We start from the raw sequence: 15379 nt of genomic DNA, 5'->3' as shown, positions 1-15379 counted from the left end.
TCAAAATTTACCGTCTCAGTTTTTATTATCAGTTAATGTTTCCAGTTCCGTTTTTAGGGTACCAAACATCTTCGACTGTGGTATTCTTAGGCAGATTTTTGTATAAGACTGCTGCTAAAAATCTGCCGAAGAAAACCACTGACGAAGACGTTCGATACCCTATCAGTTTCCTATTCTTCTGCTTTCAATCATAGTTGCCATTATCAGCGTTGAAAACTCTAATCAATTTTCAGTACTCAGTTTAAAAATTGAATCACTTTTTTTAATTCAATTTTCTATTCAGCATTCAGCACCAGCTGCAAGACAAAACCATGCTATAATACCTATTGTCTAAAATCGATCATTCTTTGCATGAAATTTTACACACATATATTTGACTCAGCAAACTAAGTGAAAAAAATTAGACTCAAGAGTAAATTTCTGAAAGGCGTATATATTTTGGCACTGGGTTTTTTCCAAGCATTATAACTCAGAAATTGTATCCAAGACACGACCGCATTACTGACGAAGAATACGCACACTTCCCGTCAAACAATTCTGTTGACATATTATTATGTTAATAAAAATGCACTTTTTGGATAGTTTTTCGCCGGGACAGTTTGAATATTCGTGAGAACATTTCCCTGTGCAATTAGCGACGCTGCACAATGGGGCTAAACCGAAACACGGAAGGCGAAATTATTTTTTAAAGTCCAATAGTATTCATATCTTCTAGGGAGTTGCTTCGGTTACTGCTGTCCTTCTTACGCTTGAATGGAATTAGTAAGAATTTTCACCGTATAGAGGGCGCCACACCTAATTATTAAACGTGTTTTGCTAGACAAATAGCTTCTTCTGCAAAGTTGTGAAGAATTTTATTACAAACCTGTACACTGCACACCTCAAATTTCTATAAATTGAGATTGCAGAGCTACAAGACTTTTTCTGAAAAGGCTTTTAAAAAACAGTTTTTCATTCATATATTCAATGCTAATGCTGTTTAGAATTTAGAATAACGCGAAAAAGCTGAACGATTTCTAGTTATATATTAGTTGTTATATACAGTTTCCAAGAATGAAAACTTTAAAAAAAAAGTGTTTTCAAAGGCTTTTTTTATTGCAGATGTAACTTGAAAAGGCGCAAATGAATCCAAGCTTTCATGAAACATCCCAATAGAGTACCTTTCTGACTAACAGGAAAACACAAAACTACAGTGGGTTATTTGTGGTTTCGAAGATATGTTCATCTAAAGTTTTCGATTGTTACATGCATTTGTGCGTTCTTTACAGCATAAAAACCGGCGCGTACACTAGGTTTCCGTTTCTATGCCCAACAAACAGACATTACACAAGGACCAGATCAAGAAACGGACGGAGATAAAAAATTTCTAAGTACAATGTTATCAATATCTTCTAGACAGTTGTTTCCTTTAAAACTTTTTCATATATTTCAATAGAATTAGTTTTACCTAACCTAACTTTTATTTACAGGTACTGGTCGTGGCGTTAGCAACCATAGGGGTGGCTGTCGTCTTCTTCTACGTTTACCACCCACGTGATAGGAACGTAATCACGAGAAACACGAAGAATAAATGTGAACTGGAATGGATTTTGGAATATACACCCGAATCGCGCGATAGTCAGGGATGATGTTATAAAATAAACCCTTGCGATTGTCTTAAATACCTACGGAGATGACCAACGAGACAAGTGGGCGGGGCCATGCACGCGGTATTATGAGAAGAAATTTTAAAAAAAAGGTTGGACTGCGCTGTGCGTTGTTCTTTGTAGGTATAAAGACGAACGTTGCGCGGGAAGTGCATTAGTGTTCCTTTAACTATTCAACTGTCAATAATCTCGTCATTAAGAGGGCATTGAGAACACCAGTGGGCCACGGACAAGCAGCAGAACAGCAAAGTTTAGCCTCCTGTACTGTTGCTGTTACCTGGAGAGCTAGCCAAGTACGCTGAGTCCGAAGCTAAAGCTACTACGAAATACACTAGCTCAAAGGGAATTGCTTCGTTCCTCCTGCCAAATACAAATCACAATTGGCCATTTTCAAAGCCAAAAAGGCGTCGTACACAAATTACGTAAAAAAAATCTAGATTTCAGAACCCCTCCCCTCCTATGTAACGATAGGTAACGTTCGACACGGCTCCCCCCCCCCCCTAAAATTACGTAACGCTGATCGGCCTGACCCCCCTAAGAAATTTTCAATTTCGAGCAAATATCACAGTTACGTAACTGTCTCTACTACCCCCCCTCCCCCCTACGTAACAATAAGTAACGCAGACTCAACCCCCCTCCCACCCCCCTTCATGCGTTACGTAATTTGTGTACGACGCCAAATACGTTCTTGAAGCAATACCGAGTTTTCTTACCTTGAATATGTACGCAGTTTTTTACCAAATAAAAGAACTAAGCCGTAAAAACCTTACTTTTTTGACAATAGAAGGGGCAAATCCAAACTTATTTTTTTCAATTTTAGGATATATCATATCTCCAATTTTTCATATATTAAAGTATACAAGTTGCTCTTCCAAATGAAACCAGCAGATATTTTTTTTAATTTGCCCCATTCCGAGATATCAACATTTGTAAATTGAAAATTAAAACGTTGATAACCCGTAAAAGATACCTTATATGTTCAACCACCAAAAGTTGCGTGTTTTGAAGTTCTAAAAGTCATCTGTAGATAACTTTACCGAGAAATTGGAATTTAAAAAAATAGAACAGAAAAAACTGTTTTTTAAGCCACCCTGAGCAAAATTGCTCTAATTCAGCCAATTCAAGAGCTACAAAAAAGTATTCTTCTACAAAGTTGATCTACAACTACACTAATAATAATATACCATTTTTCCTCATTCAAAAATTTTAGTAATTTTATTTCGCGCATTTTAGGATCACCCTAGTTTTCATTTCAATTTAAATGTAATGTTTTTTGTTCTACTTTTAATTCCAGTTCCAGTTCCAGTTCCAGCTCTAGCTTTAGCTATAGTTCTAGTTCTAGCTTCAGTTCCAGTTCCAATTCTAGTTCCAGTTTCAGCTCTAATTAAAGTTCCTGAACCGATTTTACTTCGAGTTCTAGCCCTAGTTCTAATTCTTATTCCCGTTGCAGTTATTCTGCTAGTTCCGGCCCCAATTTCAATTCTTGTTCCAATTTTAGTTTTCTAGTTTCAGCTTTAGTTCCAGTTTCAATTCCAATTCCAATTCCAATTCTATTTCAAGACCCAGTTTTAGTGGCGGTCGCAGTTCCAGTTTTTGTTCTAGTACTAGTTTCATTTCTTATTACAGAACCGATTCCATTTCTAGTTCTACCCCTAATTCGAATTCCAGTTTTTGTTCTAGTTCCAGCTCCAGTTTCAGTTCTAGTTCTGGCTCGAGTTCTAGCTCCAGCTCTAGTTCCAACTCCAGTTCCGGTTCCAATTATAGGTCCAGCTCCAGTTTCAGTTCCAGTATAAGCTATAGCTCCAACTCTATTTTGATTCCAGGTCTTGTTCCAAATTCAGTTCCAGTTCTCCTTCTAGTTCCAGTTCCAGTTTCGACTCCACTTCCAGTTCTAGCCCTAGTTCTAATTCTATCAACGTTTGTAAATTGAAAATTACAACGTTGATTCTAGAAAAATTAAAACGTTGATAACCCGTAAAAGATATCTTATAAGTTTAACCACCAAAAGTAGCGTGTTTTGCAGTTCTAAAAGTCATCTGTAGATAACTTTACCGAGAAAATTGAATTTAAAAAAATAGAGCAGAAAAAACTGTTTAGGCCACTATAAGCAAAATTGCTCTAATTCAGCCAATTCAAGAGCTACAAAAAAGTATTCTTCTACAAAGTTGACCTACAACTTCACTGATAATAATATACCATCTTTCCTCAATCAAAAATTTTAGTAATTTTATTTCGCGCATTTTAGGACCATCCTAGTTATCACTTCAATTAAAATGTAAACCTACTTATAAGAAGTAACTTCTCAATGCAAAGAATGGTTCTAAAGCCACACGAAAAAAACGAAAACTCCATTTTCGTTTAAATTGTCGTTCTGCACTGGCACAACTCAAAATTTTGCATTTTTGAGCTTTGGGTGGCAAACGGTTCTAAATACTGTAAATTTTCATTTCACGAAACCTCGTTTCACAGTTCACAAATATCCAGGGTTATGAGTAGAAGTGCTTTTGCAGCCCAAATCGAAATTTCTTTATAAAGGTATTAAAAATAAAGTTTTAACCAATACACATGCTCATAATACGTGCATAATAGATGAAATTTTCGACGCTAATTTTCAACACGTTTTTCCCGAAACTATGATTTTAAAGTAGTGTTCGTACGAAACTAACGATATGCACTTGTACATTTATTTCATACGATTGAAAAGTGACGCTGAAATTATTTTTCACTTAATGCGAACATATTTTGACTAACGAGCTGGTTTGAATTTGGTTTGAAATTTGTTTGTAGTTGTTATTGTGTCAGCAGCAGAAAATTTTAACTACCACAATTTTCTTGCAGCAAAAACCATACAAACATAAAATCGTCACCTGCTGCGCTGCGGCAAGTCTGCTTGCTCCTGGTCGATCAGACTTTCAGTTTTGCTGCAGTGATCGGATGAACAATGAAGTCTTAATTGTTGCACGCTAGCTTTTATATGTAAATTATGGAAGTTATACTTCCGGTAAGCGTGTCGTTATGCACTCTAGCGAACAAATCAACAACAACAAATCGTTTGCTAAGTCAAATTGTTTGTATACTTCAGTGTCGGCTGTGCATCATTGTGGGCACGCGATTGGTTGAACTAGATTCAAATTGACCACGAATTTTCACCTCCTTACTTAAAAGGTTTCAAAAATTGTTTTCTTAAACTAGAAAAATTTGTTTTCTATCCAACGGGATATCAATGACTAAAATCCGTCCAGTGTTAAGAAAGTTGTAAGCATTTTATATGTTTCATTCTGCCATCTCATTCTATTTTCGTTACTACGTAATAGCATCCTATTAAAGTATTCTGGCTGTAAATGATTTGTAGGAAACGAATGTTTGCTTGTAAAATAATATATACACTGTTATATGTTGTTTTACGACACAAAATTTTAATTACAACAAAAAGTAGAATTTTTCTTTAATGTTTTTTTTTTTTTCAAAAACGTTTTGACAAAACTTTTGGTAAAAAATTCAGGAAGAAGAAACATGAAGTATTTCTTTATTGAAGGCTAAACGGGGTGATGGGGTTGAGATTTATTATTTCTCACTGCTTCATCCTGAAGTTACCATCAATAACTTTGTTTTAGCCTTTAGTTTGTTTGAAAACCGAAATTAAGAAAATGTTCAACATATTTTAAATTAAAAAAGGTGTTTAACTTTTTGCAACAGTTTTTTTTTTGTGCTATTTTTTTTTACAAAGCAACATTCGTTTCCTACAATTCTTTCTCAGACAGTTTTTCTGTGCATCTGAAGTTTTTTGAGCTACAATGCTTTGGATAAATCCAATGTCAAAATACATACAACGTTTTAAAAAGTTGTTCTTTAGTTTAAAAAAAAAAATGGTCGATTGATTTTTTGCTCATTTTAAGATAAGGGGTGTTGCTTCTGAGTTCTGGAGGATCTAATACTATTTTTTTATATTTTCTTATAAACAGAAAAAATCCCAGTTTTAGTTTGTGATTTCTAGTGTAAGTTTACGTCCCAGTCCCAGTTTCAACGGAAATCCCATGTTTCATATTTCAGGTTCAGTCCCTGTCACTTCCACATCACGTTCCAGTTTTATATTCGGTTTCCAGTTCTTGCTCCTATTCCAGTTTTAGTTTCAGTTTTAGTTCTAGTTCTACTTCTAATTCCAGTTTCAGTTCCTGTTCCATTTCCAGTTGAATTTCTAGTTTAAGTTCCAGCTCTTGCTTAAATACTAATTTCTAAGCTTCAGTTTCAGTTCAAGTTCCAGCCCCAGTTCCAGTCCCAGTTTTTGTTCTAGTTCTAGTTCCGGTTCCTGTTTCAGTTCTAGTTCATGTTCCTGTTCCAGTACAATTTCCAATTAAATGTTCCAGTTCAAATTTTAGTTATTGTTTTAATTTCAGTTCTAGTCCCAGCTTTTGCTTCAATTTTAGGTTCAGTTTTAGTTCTAGTTTTACTTCCAGTTCTAGTTCTATTTACAGTGACATTCCCAGTTCCAGATCTCGTTACAGTTTCATTTCTAGTTCTAGTTCTAGTTTCAGTTCTTGTTCCAATTTTAGTTTTCCAGTTTAAGCTTTAGTTCCAGCTTCAATTCCAATTTATTTAAAGTTCCATTTCCAGTTGCAGTTCCCGTTTTTGTTCTAGTTCTAGCTCCAGTTCCAGTTCTAGCTTTAGCTCTAGCTCTAGTTCTAGCTTCAGTTCCAGGTCCAATTCTAGTTCCAGCCCCAGTTCTACTTGTTTTTCTAGTTCCAGCTTTAGTTCTAGTTCCAGTTCCAGTTTCAGCTCTAGTTCAAGTTTCTGAACCGATTTTACTTCCATTTCTAGCCCTAGTTCCAATTCTAACTCCAGTTGCAGTTATTCTGCCAGTTCCGGCTCCAATTTCAGTTCTTGTTCCAATTTTAGTTTTCTAGTTTCAGCTTAAGTTCCAGTTCCAATTCCAATTCCAATTTTATTCCAAGACCCAGTTCCAGTTGCGGTTGGAGTTCCAGTTTTTGTTCTAATACTAGTTCCAGTTTCAGTTTCGATTCTAGTTCCAGCTCCAGTTTCAATTTTAGTTCTAGTGCCAGCTTGTTAAGTTTAAGAATAATATTAGCGAACAAAATTATGTCAAGGGTGAAATTTGCGTTTAATTGCACCACAAGTAAAACATAACGTCATCTGTGAACGATTTTCCTCCACACTGCTAAAAAACTACAATATCCTAAGTCCGCCACAAGGGATGCTAAGGAAAGAGAAAAGTCAAGAATAAGCGATGACAGCGGAATGACAGGTGAGCACTTCCATTAGGCAGAAAATGCACGAATGAGGTCCCTTGGAATTGGACTCTCGTGGCGTGCACAAGTACGAGAAAAGTGGTGCGCGGACAGAACAAAAGCTCGCCGCGATAAAGAGCGTAGTGTCGAGTACGCGAGTGAACAAAAAACCGCCGCGAACAAAGTTCGTAGTGTCGAGTACGCCTATAAAGAAAAACCGCCGCAAAAAGTGCGTGGTGTCGGGCGCGCAAACAGAAGCAAAACCGCCGCGAGAGAGGCACAGTGTCGAAGGTGCTATTAAAGGTAAATCCACCGCGAAGAAGGCGCCAACGTAATTGTAATTGTGGCAGGTGCGACGTCTCCGCACAAGTCCCGGCCAGTGCGACATGGCCGTACAAATTTCGGCCTGAAGGCCAAGTCAGCGGGATCAGTCTCGCAAGCCAGCCACTCCGCGAAGAAATTCCACGTGTTTGTCGCCATTTTGGGCGGCCAATCATTGGCGGAAAAGTGACCTGTGTCACTGAAAATAATCAGTAGTGATCACTAGCACAAAGACGAGTGTTCGGAAGGAAAGCGTGAGTAAACTTTTAGTTAATTCGATGTTTCTCCATTAGTTACACCCCGCAAAGAAGGGGAATATTTGTAAGGTGTTGTGCTCCCCTATGCAGGCACAACAAGTAGCTAATCGTGCCCTGACTTGTTTTGTCAGGCAGGAGCGAAAGTCCAACAAACTTCAGTTACAGTTCCAATGCTAGTACCAGCTCTAATTCTAGTTCTTCTTCTAGTTCCAGCTTTAGTTCTAGTTTTATTTTTTTTCACCTATTAGTTCTAGTTTTAGTTCCAGTTCAAGTTCCAATTCCAGTTCAAGTTTCATTTCTAATTCAAGTTCCAGAACTGATTCCATTTCAAGTTCTAGCCGTAATTCTAATTCTAATTCCAGTTGCAACTATTCTGCCTGTTCCAGCTCCAATTTCAGTTCTTGTTCAAATTTTAGTACGCTAGTTTCACTTCTAGTTCCAGTTTCAATTACCGTTTCAGTTCCAATTCTATTTCAAATTTCAGTTCCTGTTCCAGTTTCAGTTGCAGTTCCAGTTTTTGTTCTAGTTCCAGCTCCAGTTTCAGTTCCAGTTTCAACTATAGCTCCAATTCTATTCTAATTCCAGTTTCAGTTCTCTGTCTGATTTCAGGTCTTGTTCCAAATCCAGTTCCAGTTCTTTTTCTAGTTTCAGTCCCAATTCCAATTCCAGTTCCAGTTTCAGTTCTAACTCAAGCTCCATTATCGACTCCAATTCCAGTTCCACTTCATCTTCTAGTTCCAGCTCTAGTTCCAGTTCCAGTGTCAGTTCTAATTCAAGCTCCAGGTCCAGTTCTAGCTCCAGTACCGACTTCACTTCTAGTTCCAATTCTAGTTCTAGTTCCAATTCTAGTTCACTTCCTCTTCCAGTTTCGGTTTCAGTTCCTGTTCTAGTTCCTGTTTCAGCTTCAGTTGCAGTTCCAGTTTCAATTTCAGTTCTACTTGCAGTTTCTGTCCCAGTCCCAGTCACAGTCTCGATCAGAGTCTCATGTTTCGTATTCCTGTCCTCTGTTTCCTATTCCAGACCCATTTTTTTTACAGCGTGTTCAATATATTCGAATATGTAGGGTAAGGAACGACTTAAGCAGTGGCGCCTATGTTAATCAGCTGAAATAAACGGGCCTCAATCTCCTGAATTTTGATCAATACCGACAATTTCAATGATGAGAACGAAAACTCTGATTAACTAGAAGCTGTCTTACGAATACATAGAATACCGTTCAATACAGAAAAATCTTTGAGAAAACATCAAACGAAAAGAGTTGCAGCTATTCAGGCGCAATTTGGGTGCTGAAGGAAATTCCCTGCAAAACAGAAGCAAACTGCTTCAAAGGTTCGGGGGGATTGGAATAGTGACCCTCGATAAGGAACTTTAATTGATTATTGTTAAAGTTTACTAAATCGGTTTTAGAATGTGAAAACAAGTGCTGACAGAGAAAAAGATAGAAAACAATTTGATATACTTATGTTTGTATTTCACCTTACAGATTTCTAGTATTTCGTCTCAATACACAGGCGGCGCCTAAAGCTGCTTAAAATATGTTCCTTACCCCACATATTACAGTTCCATTTTCTGGTTTTCCTGTTCGTTAAGTATATCATATGGAAAAAATTAATGAGAGTTGTTACTCTCACAAATTCTTCCACACATACAAATACGCAAGGTGATTGTTGTCTGTCAGTTGTTTTTTTTTTTTTTGTTTTTGAAGCGCGATGAAGCAATTTCGGGAAGTCGAAATGATAAACGTCTGGAATAGTCTGGGGTTAAGCGAGATTTCGTTTATACGAACATCAAAAGGTACAAGAAGGTTTGGTCAGTCATAATCAACAAGAACACCACAAGTCGTTAAAGTTGTTATGGTATGGCGTATCCGGTGAAAAAAGCATAATTCAGTTCGAAAACTTGCCATCAATCGAATATTGGATTTTTCAACAATATTTTGGTAACTGACCTTTGATGTAATGCCAACAAGAAGAGTAAAGTTCATGGCGTTTCCGATTTTTTTCAGAAAAAGAGGCTCGATGGAACAAAAATGATACTTTCATGAGAAACTATTTTTCCAGGAACAGCCACACAATACACAAAATAACCGATTCGAAACAATATTTGGGAGTCCCAAAGAAATGTTTGCCGATTCTCCAGAGTTCAGGTATAATAAACGGAAGTTTTATACACAATTGTTGCTCCGAAGCTTCGAAACTATTTAGTGCTCCAGCAAGACGGCGCACCAGCGCATACTGCGAACATTTTTCAAGGCTGATGTAGGCTAAAATTGTTGGATTTTCTGGATAATTATGAATAGCAGCAACACTTCTTATATTTAAACCCAATCGACTTTTTTGTCTGGTCCTGAACATCATGTCAAAACTTGCTGATTACTTGGAACAATTCAAAGCGATTATCCAGAAAATCTGAAGTGCAATATCTATGAAGACAACTTCGATCAGCGGTTGAAGTTGGTAAAGCTAACTAAAAAAGGGGTTATTCCTAAAAATTGTTCTGTAGATGTTTACTTTCAAGTTTCAATAATAAAAATACTTAGAAATTAAAAGTGTAATATTCAAATATCATTATGGAATTTTAAATTTGCATTCAAATTTAATGAACACGGTGTATTTCAATCTCATGTTCTATATTTTGATCTCATTTTCCTTTTTTTCGTACCATATTCACTATTCCATGCTCCGTTTTTGCTGTTCCTGTTTCATGCTTCCTTCTCTTGTCTCATGTACACAACTCTTGTTCGCCCGGAGCATTATTTGAAAATAATCACATCATGCCTATAATTTAGTATCAAAACTAAATTTACCTGGTGTTAGAAAACTGACAATCATTTTAACTCACTGTTCAGCGATACATACACATAGGTCCACAGGAATCCCAAGGTCAGTTATATCACTAAAAATGAACCGGCCAAATTCGCAATAGATTCAAAAATGCAATCTGTAACACTCTCACGTAGAGGTGGTTCAAACCTAAGATCACACAGTTGTCATACCGTAATCGTACATCGTGTCAAACTGCTTGCACAACCCTACAGGATGACACTCAGATAAACCGTCTATTTCTTCTGTCAAGATGCCTTCATTTAGGAGCAAAGATAGACTGCAATTTACCCACCGATGGCTGGTTTCTCGGGTGCCACTACTGCTTGGATCAGAAGAGCAGATAAGAAATGTGAAGCTCTCAGCCAGCCACTTTTGATGATACTCCTGGCTGCAAACAGGCGGAACCAATCAATAACCTACGCAGTCCGGGGCGATAAAAGAAAGAACCCGGCCTTCCGCCCAGAACACGAGATAAGCTGTGAAGCGCAGGCACATACCACAGAAAAGACAGTGGGATGCATAGATATACCGATAACTGTAAGGTGCAAATACCTTGAGGGTGTGAAATATCTTCCCTTTCTTCAGATCACTCAGCACAGCAATTAAAACCCGGTATTTTCATCGTCCGGTTCAGCTAGTAAACCAATAATTCCTTTTTTTGTGAGGATGTTGCTTTCACCAAGCAGATCAATTTTACTAAACCGAAATTTATTTTTGACAAAGCTTTACTTGTAAGCTTGTCAAAGTATTCTCCTGATCATTCGAAAGATTAGATGTGATATAATCTTTGCTGAGAAAAACTATGAAATCTTCGAGTTTCAATTTTCAGCACACTCGCCAAAAACACCGGCAGCTTCGGGCTGAGGCAAACTGAACACCTCTGTAGAGCTCGGGCAAGGAAAAGTCCTGCCTTGAGGAGACACTCACACCCGCAAAACATCTTTACGCTGGAAAGGGCACCGTTATTGAGGGAAAACACTGAGCCACTAGAAAAAAAGGCATGCAAAGGACAGCTACATCCGACTCGATGGCTCCCTCTCACTCTTGATCACGATCAACCTATTACTGCTGGTATTGCTAGTGGTGTTGACTGTCCAACCGATTCGATGCGACGTCAACGACAGGCGGTAGACTGGAGGAAAAATCACTTCATGTAATTTTCCTTCCCTTGCCGTTTTGTTTGCTGACATGGGATTTGCACTAGAATATTTTTTCTTCTCCTCCAGCTTGGGATGCGTTTTCGTGTTTCACTGTGCAAGCAGTCACTTCTCTATCTGTTGGCATTTTTTCCTAGAAATATATTTCATGCTTTCCACTACCGCCACTTCCGCTCTCTTTATGCACTGTGTGACAGGCGACGGAAAATTTCCGATGCACACACCCAACATTTCACGGTGACCCACGGAATCAATCGCTGACAGATTTATTAAGTTATCGAAATGAAGCACACCTATTGGACAAGTATGATTCGTTCATTTCGAATAGTTTTCCTCCGCTCGCACATACTGGGAAAACCTTGCACAGCTTTTGTCCAAATGCTTCACACACAAAAAAAGAATAGAGAAAATTTACAAACCAACCGCAACCGCACACCGACGGATTATGTAAACTCATCGCAGGAAAAGTCTCGGTTTGACTGGGATTTCGAATCAACATACGACTGGCAGCAGGTCCCTTGCTCTGTACTGGAACGTCTACGTTTTCGGACACGCTCGGGCCATGACAACCAGCATGAGAGCTCCAGATTCGGGCTTCGGCTGTTTGTTTTGGTTGCCAGTGCGCACGCGTCGTTGCCGGAAGTCAGTGGCAAAGCTTCGCTCGTGTGTGTGTGTTCTCCGTGATAAGCGCTCGTGCACTCTTGGAATACAACTGTCAAACCGGTATCGGTGGAAGAAAGTTACGGATACTATGGAGAAAATAAAGTTCTCTTTCTCTTTCTGTCGCTGGAGAAATTCCGAATGGGGCAGATATTTTCAAGCGAACTATGTGCGTCAGCCGGATTTGCCCGTATATTTGGGGATGATTATATCGTAACCATATTTGTTTTTTTTTTATCACATCGCTAATTACAGATTTTAGTTAATTGGTTTCAGTAAAAATAACAATGTTTACTCGACTCCTTTCGTACCCTCGATGCACAACCCAACGACCCTGCCTCAGTGTCGCCCAACCGAAGATTTCTTTGGGATTTTTAGTTTCTTTCTTACAAACATAACTGACGAGCAATGATGCATTTGAAAAATCGACATAGAGGTCGTACACCGCTCTTGTTCCGACATCATGAAAAAGTTTCGTCGGAAAGCCAATTCCAGTTGTTTCTCTAGTTACTTTTCTCGACAGCAAAAGTAAAACATTCTAAAATTTTACAGGGTATTCAATAAGTTCGGATGCTATTCTTTTCTGAGTTAATTTTTATTAAGGCAATGTTTACTGAGAAAATTTACGACATATTAGCTGGGGACATAAGGATCTTCCCGTAGAGGTCCCAAACACACTTTCTCTAAAACCTCGGTCTTATAGTACACGGCGTTGATTATTACGTTTCTCTTGATAAACACTAGTGGGAGGTTCCCACGCCCAGGTACGCCCCCCAAGCCATCACTGATACGGCGCTCTGGAACCGCAGGATGTTTATATGAGGCGAGGTGATGCTGGTAATCGTCAGCGCTCACAGCCGTTCATAGTGCGGCTATTGCAAGGGGTCATCAACATACATCCACATAACAGTTTGGGGGGGAGGGGGCGGTTGGCTGATGTCCACTGTCCATACAAATATTTTAAAATTTTTATGGGCAGTTGACCACGGAGGAGGAGGGGGGGGGGTCAAAATCTGTCCACGTGGTATGTGGATGGCCCCCAAGACAATGAGTTTCCTATCAGAAAACAATCCTGACCTGCGCACAGTGTTTCCAAAACTGCAAAACGTGATCGAAATTATTTTGACTTAAAAAAATCACAGGAGGGTTGTGTGCAAAGCCACGACCGCAAGGTTGAAGTAGAATACTTTATTTAACCCCTAACCGTATTGCGGCTTATAACATCAAGCGATTGCGTGTTGCATCATGTTGCAACTTAGCAGCTGGGAGACGACGAAATTCTGTTCATGCTGATTGATTGAATCGACTTCATATTAGTTCTGCATAGTCGAACTAACTGCTTTTGTGAGGGCGTTCTAACAGGGCAGTTTGTTATTCAATGTCGGTTATGCTGATCACAGCCTTTGCGCTGCCCTTACAGTGGGGGGTTAACTCGATAACGTAAAAATTTTACAACTGCAACAGAATTTGATTGCATCCCGCACAGAATGTCTGCTTGTGTTGATGCCAGAAAATTATTAACCTTCAATTTTTCTTTATTTGCCTTGAAAAAAGCATGTTGCGGTTCAAAATCGGTTGCTAATTACAACCTTTGAGCTGCCCTAACATTGGGGGAATTAAGATACACGGACAACATGCACTGTGGAAGCTATTTCACATTCAGTAAATTAGACGGGTGCGACAGACTTAAATTGCTAGGATTCCAACACAGAACGCTTGCTTGCGTTGTCAAAAATTCAATTCAATGCAATCTTCATGCTGCCCCAACACGGGGGGAGTAATGGCAGTCTGGCGACACACGCTGAGAAGAACCGCGCTGCTCCTAAGACGTGGTGACCAACCACAGGGCTAGTGCTGCTGCTAAGGAAGGACGACTGCTGTTGTCGCTGTCTAGAACTATTATGAGCGACTCCGGCTGAACCAGGCTCTTATATAGGCCAAATAGCATGTTTTCAATTGCAAGGTATATGATTCTGTCGACCGTGCTTGAGAAGCAATCATATAACTACCATTTAGAGGTCGATTTTTTTGTTTTAACAAGGCTTGACTATTTTCAATAGTACAATAGTGTGAATAATAAAATTACAATTATCTGCTTTTGGGAAGAATCTTAGAAGATTTTCCAATTTATTGCTGCAAGAACGAAGAAAATCCATCGAATACTAACCGATTTATTAGCATTTGAAATTGAACATATTTAGATTTTAGATTTTCATTTCACATCCCTATGTAACCGAACTTCCTGAGAGAAGTATTCTACTTCAAAAGCATTTTGCGGTTCAAAATCGGTTGCTGATTACAACTTTAGAGCTGCCATAACATTGCGGGAATTAAGATACACGGACAACATGCACTGTGGAAGCTATTTCACATTCAGTAAATTCGACGGGTGCGACAAATTTAAATTGCTAGGATGCAACACAGAATGCTTGCTTGCGTTGACAAAAATTATTAACTTTCAATGACTTGTTTATTTGCCTTGAAAAAAGCATTTTGATGTTCAAAATTGGATTTCCTGATGGCAATCTTCATGCTGCCCCAACACGGGGGGAATAATGGCAGTCTGGCGACACACGCTGAGAAGATCCGCGCTGCTCCTGAGACGTGATGACCAACCACTGGGCAAGTGATTTGTTTAATTTGAAGGCAACCACAGGCGCAACCGGCTGCTATGGTATGTTACTGCTGAGTGCCGATATCTGCTGTTACTGCTGTCAACGTTGTGGACGGTCCATCCAGTTCACCTTCCGACTAATGAATGTAGCAAGTTTTCCCAGAAACACTCTTTTATAGCCGAAGGGTGCTACGTAATAGGCCACGCCTTTCAGTTCAGGATTACCATATCCTTATGTTCTTTAGACGAATTATTCCACAATTCGCATTTGATTTTTGTATCCAGCGAATAAACACCGATGGTGCTCTCACACACGCAACGGTTTTAACCCGTATCTTATTGCGGTTTGTAACATCAAGCGATTTCGTTTGCTCGCTGTTGCGTGTTACATCATGTTGCAACTTGGCAGCTGGGAGACGACGAAATTCTGTTTATGCTGATTGATTGAATCGACTTCATATTAGCTCTGCAAAGTCGAACTAATTGTCTTTGTGAATGCGTTCTAACAGGGCAGTTTATTATTCAATGTCGGTTATGCTGATTGCAGCCTTTGCACTGCCCCTACAGTGAGGGGTTTACTAAATAAAGTAAAAATTAGACAACTACAACAGAATTTGATTGCATCCCGCACAGAATGTCTGCTTGTGTTGATGCCA

General features: G+C 38.9%; 1 protein-coding gene across 1 annotated transcript in view; it reads right to left on the bottom strand.

Moving 5' to 3' along the window:
- Positions 1-12021, bottom strand: part of LOC129717529 (uncharacterized) — a 199475-nt gene extending 187454 nt beyond the window's left edge. The window contains exon 1 of the mRNA XM_055667500.1: positions 11869-12021. The gene's annotated coding sequence lies outside the window, so the exon portion shown is untranslated. The remainder of the gene's footprint in view (positions 1-11868) is intronic.
- Between the last annotated feature and the right edge of the window lie 3358 nt (positions 12022-15379).

Source organism: Wyeomyia smithii, chromosome 1 (assembly GCF_029784165.1).
Source record: "Wyeomyia smithii strain HCP4-BCI-WySm-NY-G18 chromosome 1, ASM2978416v1, whole genome shotgun sequence".
NCBI classification, from domain to species: Eukaryota; Metazoa; Arthropoda; class Insecta; order Diptera; family Culicidae; genus Wyeomyia; species Wyeomyia smithii.
The sequence above is the reverse complement of the archived record's forward strand: the minus strand, read 5'-3'. Positions and strand labels throughout refer to the sequence as shown.